Source organism: Neodiprion fabricii, chromosome 1, assembly GCF_021155785.1.
Source record: "Neodiprion fabricii isolate iyNeoFabr1 chromosome 1, iyNeoFabr1.1, whole genome shotgun sequence".
NCBI classification, from domain to species: domain Eukaryota; kingdom Metazoa; phylum Arthropoda; class Insecta; order Hymenoptera; family Diprionidae; genus Neodiprion; species Neodiprion fabricii.
The window spans coordinates 19,264,983-19,281,466 of NC_060239.1; the positions used below are offsets into that span (position 1 = coordinate 19,264,983).

At 43.2% G+C, this 16,484-nt stretch overlaps 1 protein-coding gene across 3 annotated transcripts in view; it reads left to right on the forward strand.

Moving 5' to 3' along the window:
- LOC124179853 (sialin) overlaps positions 1 to 16,484 on the forward strand; it is a 115,861-nt gene that overhangs the window by 40,835 nt on the left and 58,542 nt on the right. The window lies entirely within an intron of this gene.

Below are 16,484 nucleotides of genomic sequence, written 5' to 3' on the forward strand. Positions count from 1 at the left end.
TCGCCAGTAGCATGGTCCGCGCACTTTCAATCAACGTTCGATTGTCTCTTTCCGATTTACCGTTCTGCTGTGGCGTGTACGGAGCTGTGAACTCGCGTTGAATTCCTCTGGAATCCGTGTAGCTTTCCATTTCCTTGTTTTCAAACTCCGTACCGTTGTCCGACCGAAGAATCCGCATCGGCCTGCCAAATTTGTTTTCGATGAGTTTGTCGAACCTTTTAAACTTTTCAAGAACGTCACGTTTGAGTCTTAGGAAATATATATGACGAAAACTCGTCGCATCGTCTTTAAGTGTCAACAAAAATCGCGCATCACCGAGAGATGTTTCGGACATCGGTCCGCACACATCCGTGTGGATCACTTCTCCCGGTGTTGTCTGTGCGCGAACTCGCGTTTTCTTGAACAGTTTTCTGAGGGATTTCCCTTCCTGACATGAACCACAAAAACTGTCTGAGTTTTCCGAAAACTCGACGCCTTTTACTAGGTTTTCTTTGACTAGGCTTCGCACCACCTGTGCGTTCACATGTCCAAGTCTCTCATGCCAAACTCGAAAACTCGTTTTCACAACGTTGGCTTCACTGCCGCACTTCGCACTTTTGGTTTTAAAAATCATTCGATAGATTTTATTCTTGAGCTTCACGCCGTCACCAACCGCGAACCCGTTATTGTCAATACGCACGCCAATTCCCCGAAAAAGCACTCCGAGGCCTTTCTCCGCACAGACGCCAACCGAAAATAAATTTTTCGTCATATCCGGGACGTGTAACACGTTTTCAATACGAGACGATACCCATCCGTCGTCTACGAACTTCACGATCTCCACTGTACCGACTCCCGCGACACGACACTCTTTACTGTCTCCGAGAGACACCGTGTTACCTACCGGTAACTCGCGATAGTCACTTGACCAGTCCCGTCGGTAAGTGATGTGACGCGACGCTCCGCTGTTGGTCAACCAGCTATCGCTTTTATCGGCAGCGAGTATTCTTCTCACTACCTCTGACGGAATTTGAAACACAGCACTTTTACCGGGATCTTTCTCGCTACCCGCACTCGTGTTCTGAACGACAAAAGCACAATCATGCGAATTTTTCCCGCCACCGTCACTGCCTTTCTTTTTTAAGGATGACGCGTACTGGCCGAGTTCTTGACACTTGAAACATCGCACTTTGGGCTTCGCACCCTTTTTCTTATATTTCGTGTCCTGCTTTGAACTCACTTTTCTTTTGTCCTTGTCTTTTTCTTTTTTTTTCGAATTTCTCATCGCTACGAACGCACTTTCACTGTTGTCGTTCGCTGACAGACGCGACTCTTCGCGACGTAGCCGTTCCTCCAGATTCTCAAGCGTTTGCATTTCTGGCGGCATATTGTCCCATGCGGTCAGGAAATTCGAATAATTCGGCGTCAGATTTCCCAACATCTTCCCCATGATCGTCGTATCTGAGACTGCCTCTCCTACGTCTATCAGCTGAGCCGCCATGTTATTAACTTTGGCGACGTGCTGAGTGATCGAGTCGTATGCTTCCATTCTATACTCATACAGTCTCGTCGAAAGCATTAATTTGTTCGACCCCGATCGTTGTTCGTGAATCGACGCCAATTTCCTCCACATTTCACATGCGGTTTCATAAATTAATAATGGTCGCATTTCTTCTGACTCGAGCGTTGACGACAGAAGGAACATGGCACGCGCTTTCTCGACGTCCCATGCCTCAGCCTCTGGTGTCGCTCCGGCCGGCCTCTTTTTTGCACCGTTCACAATTCCCCAGATACGATGCGCCATAAATAACGCTTGCATCTGTAATTTCCAGCCTTGATAATCATGGCCATCGAATTTTGAGACATTCTTTGTTGTGATCGCCTCAGACATCGTGGATTCGTTTTGCTCGCTTCCTGCGCACGAACTCTCACAAAAGGTACTATATCCAAGATGGCCGTCCGCCGGTTACACCATGTGACTTTCAAACCGGGATTGCTTACCGGTACGCTTCTCGCGTTTTTACACCGCGTTTTACGCTTCTCGCGTAGCGAAACCGCTCTTTTCGCGACACTCCCTAGCCTATTGAATTTTTTTTGGATAGAAAAGAAAAACTCAATAAGTTCAAAGAGAAGGGATAATTGGATGACTGGTAGAAGGGGTTGCAATAAAATTGTTACACTCGAGAATTACAATAATAATTATGATAATAAACTTTATTAGAATGATAGCAAGAATTAATTAACAGGTTAAGCTCGGAATGACTTTGTCTGTAACTGCTCCTTCACAGAGCTGGAGACGAACTGAAAGAGAATACGAATGCTCTCTCCCTCTGTACTTTGGTATCTCGCGTCATTTACCGGTAGCTCGAGAGTCGAGGTACGGATATAGACGGACTCTGCTCGAACCAAGTCAACACGTAGATTTTCGGTTTTTCCTTCTGGAAGAAGTAGCTCCCTTCGATCCTCTTCTCGTGGTACGTTCTCGATGTTGTTGTTTCGTTCATTGAATGTCACATCGCATGATACCGTCACTTTTCTTGTGCTTGGATCGTACACACGATAATTCGTTGAATCACAGTCGTAACCGACGAATATCATTTCCTCCGCCCGAAGATCGAATTTCTTCGTCAATGGTTTCGGAACATTGACAAATACATCGGAACCGAAAATCCTTAGATGTTAAAGATTAGGCTTTTGTCCGTCCATTTTTGAAACGGAGTTTTCCGTTCACGTACACTTACGGACCCAGTGCAATTCATGTGATAGACAGCTGTTTTTGCAGTCTCGCCCTATAGCGTTGTCGGTAAATTTTTCGCCAATATCATCCTCCTCGCACTTTCTATTATTGTCCAATTATCCCTTTCACTTCGTCCGTTCTGTTCCGGAGTGTATGGTGCTGAATTTTTTTTCGTAATATTTTGTGACGAGGACCTTGATTTGTGTCTTGTGGGTTATTTTAGGATCTTGAATAACGGGATTATTATGGATTAGACAAGATTATTCTTTATCGTATATGTTGCATGTTTACGTAACGGAATGCCAGATAACGACTGACTCGAACTTCCGGCATAAGCCTCTATCGTATGTTTGTGACACGCTCATTGGCTGCCTTACTGGCTACGCCATTGGTAGCGCTCTCAGGCGCTCGACGAGTCAGACGAAAGAGGCAGAAGAGTATGAAAAACCTTTTATTTCTCAACACGCTCACTGTTTGAATACTCTTTCAAGCTCTGCATGCCCAGGCTATCGTAGAACGTTAAATCTCTCTCTAGGCACAGCCTTCGTAAAAATATCAGCCTTTTGGCCCTGTGTAGGAAAAATATTACCGCAATTTCCTTACTAACTACTTTTTCGCAAATAAAATGGAACCTTACATCTATGTGTTTTGTTCTTTTGTGAAATTCTGGGTTCTTTGCCAGTTTAATCGCGCTTTGGTTGTCAACATACAACGCCGTAGCTTTTTCGCAGTTTGACCCGAGACTTTTCAACAAGTTTCTTATCCATATATTCTCTTTCGCGGCAGTTGCTGCTGCTACATACTCCGATTCTGTAGTGCTTAATGTTACCATTTTCTGTCGCTGACTCGACCACGTGACTAGTCCGTTCACGAAATAAAACGCACAACCTGTTGTTGAGCGACGCGTTTCTAAATCCCCCGCATAATCGGCGTCGCTGTATCCCACTAGACTCGAATCTTTTTCTCCATTTTTGTAGACTATCCCGAGGTCTCGCGTTCCGTTCAGATATGCTAATACTCGTTTCACGGCTCTCCAATGCGACTCGGTATGCTTTTCTAAAAACCTCGCGACCGAATTTACCGCGTACGTAATATCAGGGCGCGACACTACTGATAAAAACATCAGCGAACCGACTGCTTCTCGGTACGGTGAGCTATTCTCACTTTCTTCGTCTTTTTTCACAGGTTCCAGTGTTACATGCGGATCGGCGGGGACGCTCACTGCTTTTGCTTCGTCCATTCTGAATTTTCGAAGTATTTTCTCCACATAGTCGCTCTGATGTATCATCATCGATTTTTCTTTACGATTTCTCGCGATTTGTAATCCTACAAACCTATTCGCGTTTCCGATCGTTACCTCGAATCCTTCTCTGAAATATTCGACCAGTTTTTCAATCACGCTCAACGATTTACAAGCAATCAGCCCATCGTCAACAAACAACGCTAAATACACGCTTTCACGCTCAATCATCCCTCCATACACGCACGGATCGGCTTCCGATTACACTAGATTAAATTTTCGCAAAAATTCACTGATTCTAGCATTCCAGCACCTGGGTGCTTGTTTTAGTCCGTACAAAGACTTTTTCAATCGACACACAACACTTGCACTTGTAATTACTCGTTTTTTTTGTGAAAATAAAAGAAAAAAAAAAAAAGACGTGAATTCGATGGACAGGCTTTCAAGACAATATTAAGAGAACGATAATAAATACGAGTTTGACTCTCTGTTGAATAAATTAAAGATAAATAACATATAAATGAAATATAAATAAAATATATGTAAAATAATCGACAAAATTGTAAAGATAAAATAGTATAGATAAAATAGTTCGAATAAACAGATTGATAAATGGTAAAAACAAAGGCGTACACATGAAAAAAAAAGATCAAAAGTTATTCATTCACACATCCAAACATTCGACACAATTTAAAAATACGCCTTCAATACACAAGACGTTAAAATTAATTGGTCCCTTGTCTTTGTCGTCGAATACCGTTGCACCAGATGAATCACTTGCCAATCCAGGTATTATACTCTTCTCCACTCTCGTTTGATGGATGCTTAGAAATCTTGTGTCCACCTTCAGGTTGCGTCGTTCATTCACGTTGAGATGGGAGATGATAACAGCAGGGATCGTAACGACATCGAAAATTCAGTGAACTGGTACTGTGTATTTGGAACTTTGGCAGATCTTAAAATTGACTTGGTTTTCGACTTCTGCGGAGTATTATGATTGTCGGGCCGTACGGGTTGGTGTCTTTCCGCAGAGTCTTCAAAACTGTTTTGGTCGTTTGACCAGAGTTCGTCTCTAACTTCAATCGGGATGGGATGAATGAATGAGAGGGTGAATAAATAAATAACACAATTTCGCGGGAAAGACAAGACGCTTGCTTCGGCATAAAAAACCTCACGGTGCAGAGGGAAAAGCCGAAGCAAGACAAGTGTTTATTAACTGCAAATCAGATCATCATAAACCAGGATAATACAGTCGCTGGTGCGTTCCGTGTCAACTAGATGGAATGATCATTCAATGATCTTAAGCCAACTTATCTAAGTCTCCATGAGAAACCGTGCTCCGCAACTTCCACGCACTCGTGGAAGCAGGGAGTGGGGAGCGTCAAGGTGGCCCAATGCCGTGCAAACAGCGGTCCCGACGTCTCGGGAACCAACGCTGAAATGCAATGACGCTGGCCCAGGGAGACGCGACACCCCCGGCCCAACCGGAGGGTGAACCACATCTCCCCCGACCGTGTTAAACGGATAAATCTTAAAACTACGCGAGACGAAATAATCGACGCGCGTGTCTAAGGAAAACCTAACACGTCCTACCTATTCGAGCGCTCGAGACTAACTAACTTGCGCTGCGCCCTCACCGGCCAAGCGAACGTACGTAACTGCCGATTCGAGTATCGGCGTACGAATTTCTGGCGTGGACAATAAGTACATAATTTGAATTACTATAACGTTGAACTACTTGTCATGTGGAATAAGGAAGTAAATCTACTGTTGTGACTCTTTAGTCACCTTATACGTGGTAAATAGGTGCAACATACAAATATAACGAAACTAAAGTATTTGCTATGATAAATTTACAAAACTAATATAATAATAATAAAGTGGCGCGAACAAAAACGTTCAACCGTTTCTCCCGCCTGACGCCTGGATCGGTATGGCTGTGTCCAGCAAAACTTCGCGGGCATTTCGAATTGAGAATACCGTTACACACTATTGAAGATGAGAGTTCGTCGAAATCCCGGTCAGGAAGAAGAAGAATTTAATACTTTGAAGGACGTGAATATAAAAAGAGTCGACGTTTCGGCCGGGCCCTGCCGACCATCCTCAGGAATAAATTGAGTTTTTGCCGGTAGTTCCAGATCTTCTTGGTTTGTGAGTGATTTGTAGAGGAAAATGATCTCAGGTTAGAAGTGCGGTGTGAAGTAGGATCACGGTGGTACGAGACGTCCACGAAGCCGTTACGATGCATTGTATTTAGGAAAGAAGTTTGTGACCAGGAGGTAGATTGAAGATGAGAGTTCGTCGAAATTCCGGTCAGGAAGAAGAAGAATTTAATACTTTGAAGGGCGTGAATATAAAAAGAGTCGACGTTTCGGCCGGGCCCTGCCGACCATCCTCAGGAATAAATTGAGTTTTTGCCGGTAGTTCCAGATCTTCTTGGTTTGTGAGTGATTTGTAGAGGAAAATGATCTCAGGTTAGAAGTGCGGTGTGAAGTAGGATCACGGTGGTACGAGACGTCCACGAAGCCGTTACGATGCATTGTATTTAGGAAAGAAGTTTGTGACCAGGAGGTAGATTGAAGATGAGAGTTCGTCGAAATTCCGGTCAGGAAGAAGAAGAATTTAATACTTTGAAGGACGTGAATATAAAAAGAGTCGACGTTTCGGCCGGGCCCTGCCGACCATCCTCAGGAATAAATTGAGTTTTTGCCGGTAGTTCCAGATCTTCTTGGTTTGTGAGTGATTTGTAGAGGAAAATGATCTCAGGTTAGAAGTGCGGTGTGAAGTAGGATCACGGTGGTACGAGACGTCCACGAAGCCGTTACGATGCATTGTATTTAGGAAAGAAGTTTGTGACCAGGAGGTAGATTGAAGATGAGAGTTCGTCGAAATTCCGGTCAGGAAGAAGAAGAATTTAATACTTTGAAGGACGTGAATATAAAAAGAGTCGACGTTTCGACCGGGCCCTGCCGACCATCCTCAGGAATAAATTGAGTTTTTGCCGGTAGTTCCAGATCTTCTTGGTTTGTGAGTGATTTGTAGAGGAAAATGATCTCAGGTTAGAAGTGCGGTGTGAAGTAGGATCACGGTGGTACGAGACGTCCACGAAGCCGTTACGATGCATTGTATTTAGGAAAGAAGTTTGTGACCAGGAGGTAGATTGAAGATGAGAGTTCGTCGAAATTCCGGTCAGGAAGAAGAAGAATTTAATACTTTGAAGGACGTGAATATAAAAAGAGTCGACGTTTCGGCCGGGCCCTGCCGACCATCCTCAGGAATAAATTGAGTTTTTGCCGGTAGTTCCAGATCTTCTTGGTTTGTGAGTGATTTGTAGAGGAAAATGATCTCAGGTTAGAAGTGCGGTGTGAAGTAGGATCACGGTGGTACGAGACGTCCACGAAGCCGTTACGATGCATTGTATTTAGGAAAGAAGTTTGTGACCAGGAGGTAGATTGAAGATGAGAGTTCGTCGAAATTCCGGTCAGGAAGAAGAAGAATTTAATACTTTGAAGGACGTGAATATAAAAAGAGTCGACGTTTCGGCCGGGCCCTGCCGACCATCCTCAGGAATAAATTGAGTTTTTGCCGGTAGTTCCAGATCTTCTTGGTTTGTGAGTGATTTGTAGAGGAAAATGATCTCAGGTTAGAAGTGCGGTGTGAAGTAGGATCACGGTGGTACGAGACGTCCACGAAGCCGTTACGATGCATTGTATTTAGGAAAGAAGTTTGTGACCAAGAGGTAGATTGAAGATGAGAGTTCGTCGAAATTCCGGAAATTCTTTCTTAAATACAATGCATCGTAACGGCTTCGTGGACGTCTCGTACCACCGTGATCCTACTTCACACCGCACTTCTAACCTGAGATCATTTTCCTCTACAAATCACTCACAAACCAAGAAGATCTGGAACTACCGGCAAAAACTCAATTTATTCCTGAGGATGGTCGGCAGGGCCCGGCCGAAACGTCGACTCTTTTTATATTCACGTCCTTCAAAGTATTAAATTCTTCTTCTTCCTGACCGGAATTTCGACGAACTCTCATCTTCAATCTACCTCCTGGTCACAAACTTCTTTCCTAAATACAATGCATCGTAACGGCTTCGTGGACGTCTCGTACCACCGTGATCCTACTTCACACCGCACTTCTAACCTGAGATCATTTTCCTCTACAAATCACTCACAAACCAAGAAGATCTGGAACTACCGGCAAAAACTCAATTTATTCCTGAGGATGGTCGGCAGGGCCCGGCCGAAACGTCGACTCTTTTTATATTCACGTCCTTCAAAGTATTAAATTCTTCTTCTTCCTGACCGGAATTTCGACGAACTCTCATCTTCAATCTACCTCCTGGTCACAAACTTCTTTCCTAAATACAATGCATCGTAACGGCTTCGTGGACGTCTCGTACCACCGTGATCCTACTTCACACCGCACTTCTAACCTGAGATCATTTTCCTCTACAAATCACTCACAAACCAAGAAGATCTGGAACTACCGGCAAAAACTCAATTTATTCCTGAGGATGGTCGGCAGGGCCCGGCCGAAACGTCGACTCTTTTTATATTCACGTCCTTCAAAGTATTAAATTCTTCTTCTTCCTGACCGGAATTTCGACGAACTCTCATCTTCAATCTACCTCCTGGTCACAAACTTCTTTCCTAAATACAATGCATCGTAACGGCTTCGTGGACGTCTCGTACCACCGTGATCCTACTTCACACCGCACTTCTAACCTGAGATCATTTTCCTCTACAAATCACTCACAAACCAAGAAGATCTGGAACTACCGGCAAAAACTCAATTTATTCCTGAGGATGGTCGGCAGGGCCCGGCCGAAACGTCGACTCTTTTTATATTCACGTCCTTCAAAGTATTAAATTCTTCTTCTTCCTGACCGGAATTTCGACGAACTCTCATCTTCAATCTACCTCCTGGTCACAAACTTCTTTCCTAAGTTACACACTATTGTTCTTGACCTCGAGTCCCTCCGGAATCTTCATGAAGATTTCTTCTTCGAGCTCACCATATAGAAACGCCGTGCAGACGTCGAACTGCATCAACTCCAAGTCGTCCTGCGTAGCTCGAGCCAGGAACATCCTCAGCGAATCGTATCGAATCACAGGAGCGAACGTCTTATTGTAGTCGATTCCTTGTTGCTGGCGAAAACCCCTTGCGCAAAGTCGCGCTTTGTACCTCGGTTTATCGTTTGTTTTCTCGCGCACGACCTTGAAGACCCATTTAGAATCAATGATTTTCATGTCTTCTTCTTTCTTTACTATCTCCCACGTTTGATTTTTCTCATGAGATTGCAGTTCGTCGTTAATCGCGCTTACCCACTTTTTGCTTTCCGGTCCGTTGACCGCTTCTTCATACGTTTCCGGCGGTTTGTACTCGCTGTAGTCCATTTCAGCTATCAACCTAAGTGGCTCTCTCAACGACTCACGGTCTCGTAGTATGTGACGTTCCACTCACGGGTTTTCCTGTCCCACGCCGTCTACTCGTTCGTTGTCTCTGGCCTTGGCTTCCGCCACGTCTTCATCATCGTTGATCTCAATTATTTCATCGACGCCTCGAGTTGTACTTGGTATTAGAAGTTTTCTTTTACTCGAGTCTAGTTCACTCGTATCCAGCAACTTCAACTGTTCTTCAAACACCACGTCTCGTGACACGCTTACTTTCCTTTTGTCTGGATCGTAGAGCCGGTAATTCGAAGAATCGCCTTGATACCCGAACAGTACCATTTTTTTCGCCTTGTCATCGAGTTTTCTTCGCAATTGCTTTGGCACATGCATGTACGCCGTTGATCCGAAGACGCGTATATGCTCGAGATTCGATTTTCTGTTTGTCCACGCTTCGTACGCCGTTTTTTGATTTCTTCGACTCGAATGCGTCGTGCGATTCAGCACATACACGGCAGTACTCACCGCTTCCGCCCACAGGAATTTCGGCAATTCCTTTGCTCGCAACATCGTTCGTGCGCACTCGAAGATCGTTCGATTAGCCCTCTCCGCTTTTCCGTTTTGTTGCGGGGTGTATGGCGCGGTATTTTCCATGACGATTCCTTTTTCTTCGAGATACGTGGCCATGTTCGAGTTTTTGTATTCTGTACCGTTGTCCGAACGTGCGATTTTTATCGGCTTTCCAAACTTGTTCGTCACCATGTTCTGATACAACTTAAACTTCTCGAGCACTTTGTCTTTGTGGCGTATAAAATACACGTAGCAAAAACCCGACGCGTCGCCGATAAAAGTCGCGTAATATTTCGCACCCCCCAGAGAGTCAACCTGTATCGGTCCGCACACATCCGTATGCACACACTCTCCTGGTTCGGTACTACGTTTTCCCGGTCGCTCTCGAAATGCCTGTACATGTGACTTTCCGAACTGGCATGGTTCACACACGAATTTTTCAGTGTTTTTCAGTTTCACCCCTTCGACAAGGCTGTCGTGCACCATATCACATAGTGCTCGGGCACCGACGTGGCCGAGACGCTCGTGCCACAACTTCAGGTCTATCGATGAGATGTTAGCTTCCGTGTTTTCACTCGGTTTTATCACTCGAAACAACATTCGGTATATCTCGTTGTTTTGTTTTATTCCGATCGCGGCGATTTCGTTTTCACGCATCACGGTCACGCGTTCTTTTTCGAACTTTACACCAAATCCTTTTTTCGTACACATACCGACCGAGAATAAGTTCTTCGTTATCTCCGGCACGTACAGGACTCCTTCGATTCGCGATTCGCGCCATTGACCGTCGACGAATTTCGCGATCCGTATTACACCTTCGCCTTTTACCTCGCATTGTTCGCTGTTGCCGAGCACGACTGTGCCACTATTACTCGGCGTGAACTCGTCGAACCACTCGCGTCTATATGAAATATGCCTCGACGCACCGCTGTCGGTCAACCATGCGTCGGTATTAGCGATCGCTAACACTTTATCGATTGTCTCGCGGTGTGGTTCATCGTTCTTGTCTCGAACTTTCGATCGTCCTCGCGATTCTTTGCTTGAAACAACGAACGCGTAGTCACGTGATTTACTTTCGTCGCGTTTTCCGCCCTTTTTCTTTTTCGAGCGACACGTGCGCGCAAGATGGCCTTTTTCCTTGCACTTGAAACACGTCACATTCTGTAGATCGACCGTCTTTTTCGAGCGTCGATTTTTGTTCCCTTCCTTTTTCACGTTATTTTCACTGATTTTTGTTACAGCTAACGTTTTCGCGACACCATCCGCATTCTCGAAACGAGCTTCTTCACGAATAAGTCGCTCGGTCAAATTTTCTACCGTTTGTCTATTCTCGTCCATATTTTCCCACACGGTTCGAAATGCACTATACTTTGGTGACAAGCTGGCCAAAATTTTTGCCATCACCGTGGTGTCGTCGACTGCCGAGCCAAGATCTCGCAACTGCTGCGCCAGGTTTTTTACTTAGGCCACGTGTTGCACCATTGTGTCCCCGGACGCCCATCGATATTCATGGAATTTCTGCGTCAAATACAGCTTATTCGAAGCTGAGTTTTGTTCGTAAATTGCGCACAACGCATCCCTCATTTGTTTGGCTGTGGTACACGTTACTAACGGCTGCAATTGAGCCCTCTCAACCGACGTCGAGATTAGTACCATCGCCTTCGCGTTATCTTTTTTCCAGGCCGTCTGATCCGGCGCCGCTGCACCCGCCGCAATCAGCCTTGTCCCGTTGACAATGTCGTCCACACCGGCCGCATCGAATACTGCACTCATTTCGAATTTCCAAGTAAGAAAATTCGTGCCGTCAAGCTTCTCCACATGTCTCGATGTTATTTCCGACGTCATTTTTCCGTCTTTCGAAACACTTGCTTTCGCAACAGAGAATTTTTTTCGATAACCAGTTGTTGATCAAGATGGCTGCCTCGTGGTCGAACCGTCGCAGAATCCACACGCGACACCCGATCGCGCTTCCCGTTTCGATTGATCAATTTCTTGCAGTCAGACTAACTGGGCCCATAACCTTTTGAGACGAGGACCTTGATTTGTGTCTTGCAGGTTATTTTAGGATCTTGAATAACGGGATTATTATGGATTAGACAAGATTATTCTTCATTGTATATGTTGCATGTTTACATAACGGAATGCCAAACAACGACTGACTCGAACTTCCGGCATAAGCCTCTATCGTATGTTTGTGACACGCTCATTGGCTTAGAGATATCAACAAGATATTTCTAAAATTCAGATATTTATCTATCATTTTGTTCCGATACTCCGTTCCATTGTCTGAACGAAGCACCTTTATTTTTCGATTGAACCTATTTTCAATCATTTTGTCGAATATCTGAAAAGTTTCACACACATCTCCTTTATGTCTGATAAGATGTACAAACCGAAAGATTGTAGCATCATCCTTGAACGTCACCCATGAATCTCGCTTCCCCAGGCGTTTGCGCCTGCATCGGTCCACATACATCACTATGTGTAAACTCACCTGGAAACGTTGGTTCGCGTTCTCTTAGTTTTCGGAACGGTAGTCTGTGAGAGTTTCTGATTTTGCACGACTCACAGAATAAGTTATTTTTTTCTTTTAGCGAAATACCCGTTACGAGCCCCTTTTTTTACTAGTTCTCTTAAATCACGTTCGATAATATGCCTTAGTCTTTCGTGCCATACTTGATTATCAACCGTCGACGTATTCGCTTTCCCGATGTTTGGTATTTTACGAGAACAAAACAGCATTTGGTAAATTTCGTTCCTTAACTTTACTCTCGATGCTAACACTCTTCCATTGTCTATAATTCTTACCGAATGGTTTTTGAAAACCATTTCGCAACCACCTGTAGTTATAACATCGACCGAATACAAATTCTTCTTGATGTCAGGAACGTGTAGTACGTTTACGATGCACGCATCTATCCATCTACCGTTTATTAACTTTTGGATAGGTATTGTCCCACTGTCGATTACATCACACTCGGTATCATCACCGAGCATCACTCTTCCGCCGTCGGTTACTGCACTGTAAATCTCGAACCAGTCTCGTCTGGACGTAATATGTTTGGACGCCCCACTGTCGGTAACCCAGACCTCTTTTTGATCTGTGTTTAGTATTGCGTTCACTATACCGACAGGTGGTTCCAAATATTCTCGTTCGACTGATTTTGTTCGTACAGGTGTTTGCTCGACAATGAACACGTAATCACGTGCTTCTTGAGAATTACTTTCATTATTATTATTTTTATTTCTTACACAATATTTACTTGTGCAATCACGAATGAAATATCCTTTTTTCTTGCGCTTGTAAAAATAACCGGCACGTTCTTTTTCGTTTTCTATCTTTTGTTTAGCTTGTTCACTTTTGTTTTTGTCCTTTCGACAATTTTTATTTTTATTTTTATGATATGCCGAGAACACACTTTCCGATTCGTCACTCATTGATAAACGCGTTTCCTCAAGAATTAGCCGTTCCTGCAAATTTTCCAAAGTTTGTCGTTCGGGGTCGGCACTATCCCACGCTGTGAGAAACGTTGCGTATTTCGGGGATAGACTTGCGAGCACTTTCGTGATTAAAGTAACTTTCGACACTTTTTCACCAATATTGTCTAATTGCGCGGCCATGTGCGATATGTTGCAGGACTGAATCAGTGGGCGCCATTTTATACTCGTGGAATTTTTGCGTCAAGAGCAGCACATTTTGTACTGACTTTTGCTCATGAATCCTTAGCAATATATCCCACATCTCTTTAGCCGTTTCACATGTTAATAACGGTTGCATGTCATCTTCTTCCAACGACGTAGAGATTACTATCATTGCGCGCGAATTTTCCTTTTTCCATTCTCTTATAAGATCTTCTTCATCGACACCGATCGGCATCTCATTTTCGCTTGTTACGATTTCTAGTATGACGTACGCATTTAATAATGTTCTCACCTGAAATTTCCATGTTTGGAAATTCTCGCCGTTGAATTTTACTATATTACGTGTCGAGGTGACTTCAGACATTTCGGATTCTCAATAGACCTCGTGGTCGCAACTTCTTGCTTCGACAAAACGTGCTTGCCAATATGGACGCTCCGACTCACCTCCTGTTCTCTCTAGCCTTCGTACCAAAGACTTCTCCAATTATTTTCAGATTACTCAGTTAGGGTACTGGGTCCATAACCTGTTGGAGCAGATCTCGGAAAAATAAGAATAGGAGTGAAGGAACAGTAGAATAACTTGACACCGCGTAATATATTTTTACTATATAAAAACGTATTAACGAATATATATATATATATATATATATATATATATATATATATATATATATATATATATATATATATATATATATATATGTAAGCTTGTGCGTAATCAAGCTTGGCTGCGTCGCTTATTGACACGCGTGTGAGAGTCAGTATGTAACAAGACTCCGAGCTGTTAGCATCAATGTTATTATATTGATGTATACAAGGGTTTGCTATCGGCAATTGTATAGATTCAGGTTAGCTATAAGATTATTAGTAAATGGTAATATCTCTGTATTTCACTAATTTGTACATATTTTTAATATTACAGTTGTTAACTGCATCTTACATGTGTGGATTATCACCCTAATCTTCATTCCTACCTAACAATATAATTATTGGCTTACATATATATATATATATAGAATAGAAAATGTAGTATAATTATAATAATAGGTTTGATGCTATTAATTTCACTAAAGAAAGATTTGCAGTGTGACGGCAGGTTTGAATTTTACAGAAGTATTTCTTTATTATGGCAAAGTGACGAGTACATCTTTCCAGCAGTCCCGATGGTCTTAGACTGACTTTTCTTAGCTATTAGGTATATGCAGGGCCTCTTGGCCTTTTCTCATCCCCACCCTCATACCCTTACTTATACTTTAGTGACCGAGACTCACCAACTAGCCACGTTTCCTCATCTGGCAACAGCATGTTGGATAGCCTTTGTCACAACACAATCCTTAAATTTACGACACTTAAAAACACACACAATCTTATCTTTACTTTAAAATATAAACTTAACATAGAGAGTATTCTTTACTCCTACAAAAATGTCTCTTGAGCTTCGCTCTACTGCGCTCTGTTCAACAATCTGACGAGACGCATGCTTCACACCTGTGGTAACCGTTCACCTTTCTCTCCCTCTCTCTCATTTATTCTACGCACGCGCAAAACTAAACTCAATAATAAGTAAGACAAATTTCAAACCGATCGGTAAAGCCGTTCTCGAGTTACAGTGATCACCGACTTCGAAAACATGGTTTCGAGAAAAACGCGTTTGAAGTTTTGAGTACGATTTGCATGCAGATGAAAAAGTATTATAATATATAAAATTATTTTGTAACTTACATTGAATCGTCTATTCCTGGCATATACTGCGCCTTCCTCCGCCTTGTTAGCTGCACCTGCAGCAATTTTTTCTTGACGACGAGAGCTCCCTTTGCCTCTCGAGTATTTTCGAGGGAGCGCCGGTTAGCTTTGTCAGACACGGTGCCCTTCAAAGTTATATATCTCGGCGAATAACGATCCGATTTGCTTGTAATTTGTCGGAAAATACTCTTGAAATATTGTACTTTTAGAAAATGGGAAAAAATCGATTTTTTCAAAATTCTAACTGGACCTCTCCCTTTAAGTTAAGGTAGTAGCCCGGTGTGACGGGTTCAAAAAATCGATTTTTTTTTTTTACATTTTTCGGAAGAAAAACATCTTAAAAATATGCTGTAAAAATTTCAGACATAAATTTCAATTATTCTTAAAGTTATAGCTAAAATAAGAGAGCGCGCCGTAGTGTGTATGAAAGCGTGTGACACGCCAGAAGCTAGAATGCGTATTGCATGTGAAGAAAAGAATGTACCGAGCACTTCAAGGTGTAAAAAAAACTCTTACCGAGTACGCAAAAGTGAAAAAACAATTGGATGCAGCTAAGAACACGAAGATGGCCGTAAAAGTGAAGAGTACCGAGGAAAGTGCTCCGAAAAAGCGTAGGATAAAGAGAGACTCGTCGACCAGCGCTGAGCCACCAAAACCTAAACCGTTGCAATTAACTAACAAGATTTTGTTAAAAATGTCTATGTACTACGGTTTGGCAATCACCAGAAACTGTCATTCTCTCGAAGAAATGAAGAAAGCCGTGTGGGCTACATTCTACCACATGACATCAACAGACGAAAACCCTCAGCACTCTTACTGCTCAGATTCTTGGTGCAAGTATCAACAGCTCAAAGCGGAAAATCAAGAGAGCACTTATGAACACCCAGTAACGTTTGACGAACAAGTTACAAATCTCATAAAACCTGTGTACGAGACTTTGGCGTCCGACGATTTATTGAAAAGATGCTTGGGCGGGAACACGCAAAATAACAACGAAAGTTTTAATCACTGTGTATGGAATTTTGCTCCGAAGCATACTTTTACTGGGAAAAACGTTCTGGAAATTGCTACCTATACCGCCGCTTGCATCTTTAATGAGGGTTTTCTACCTGTACTCAAAATTATGGAGACAATGGGCGTTACATTAGGACAAACAGCCAGAGACTACGCTGA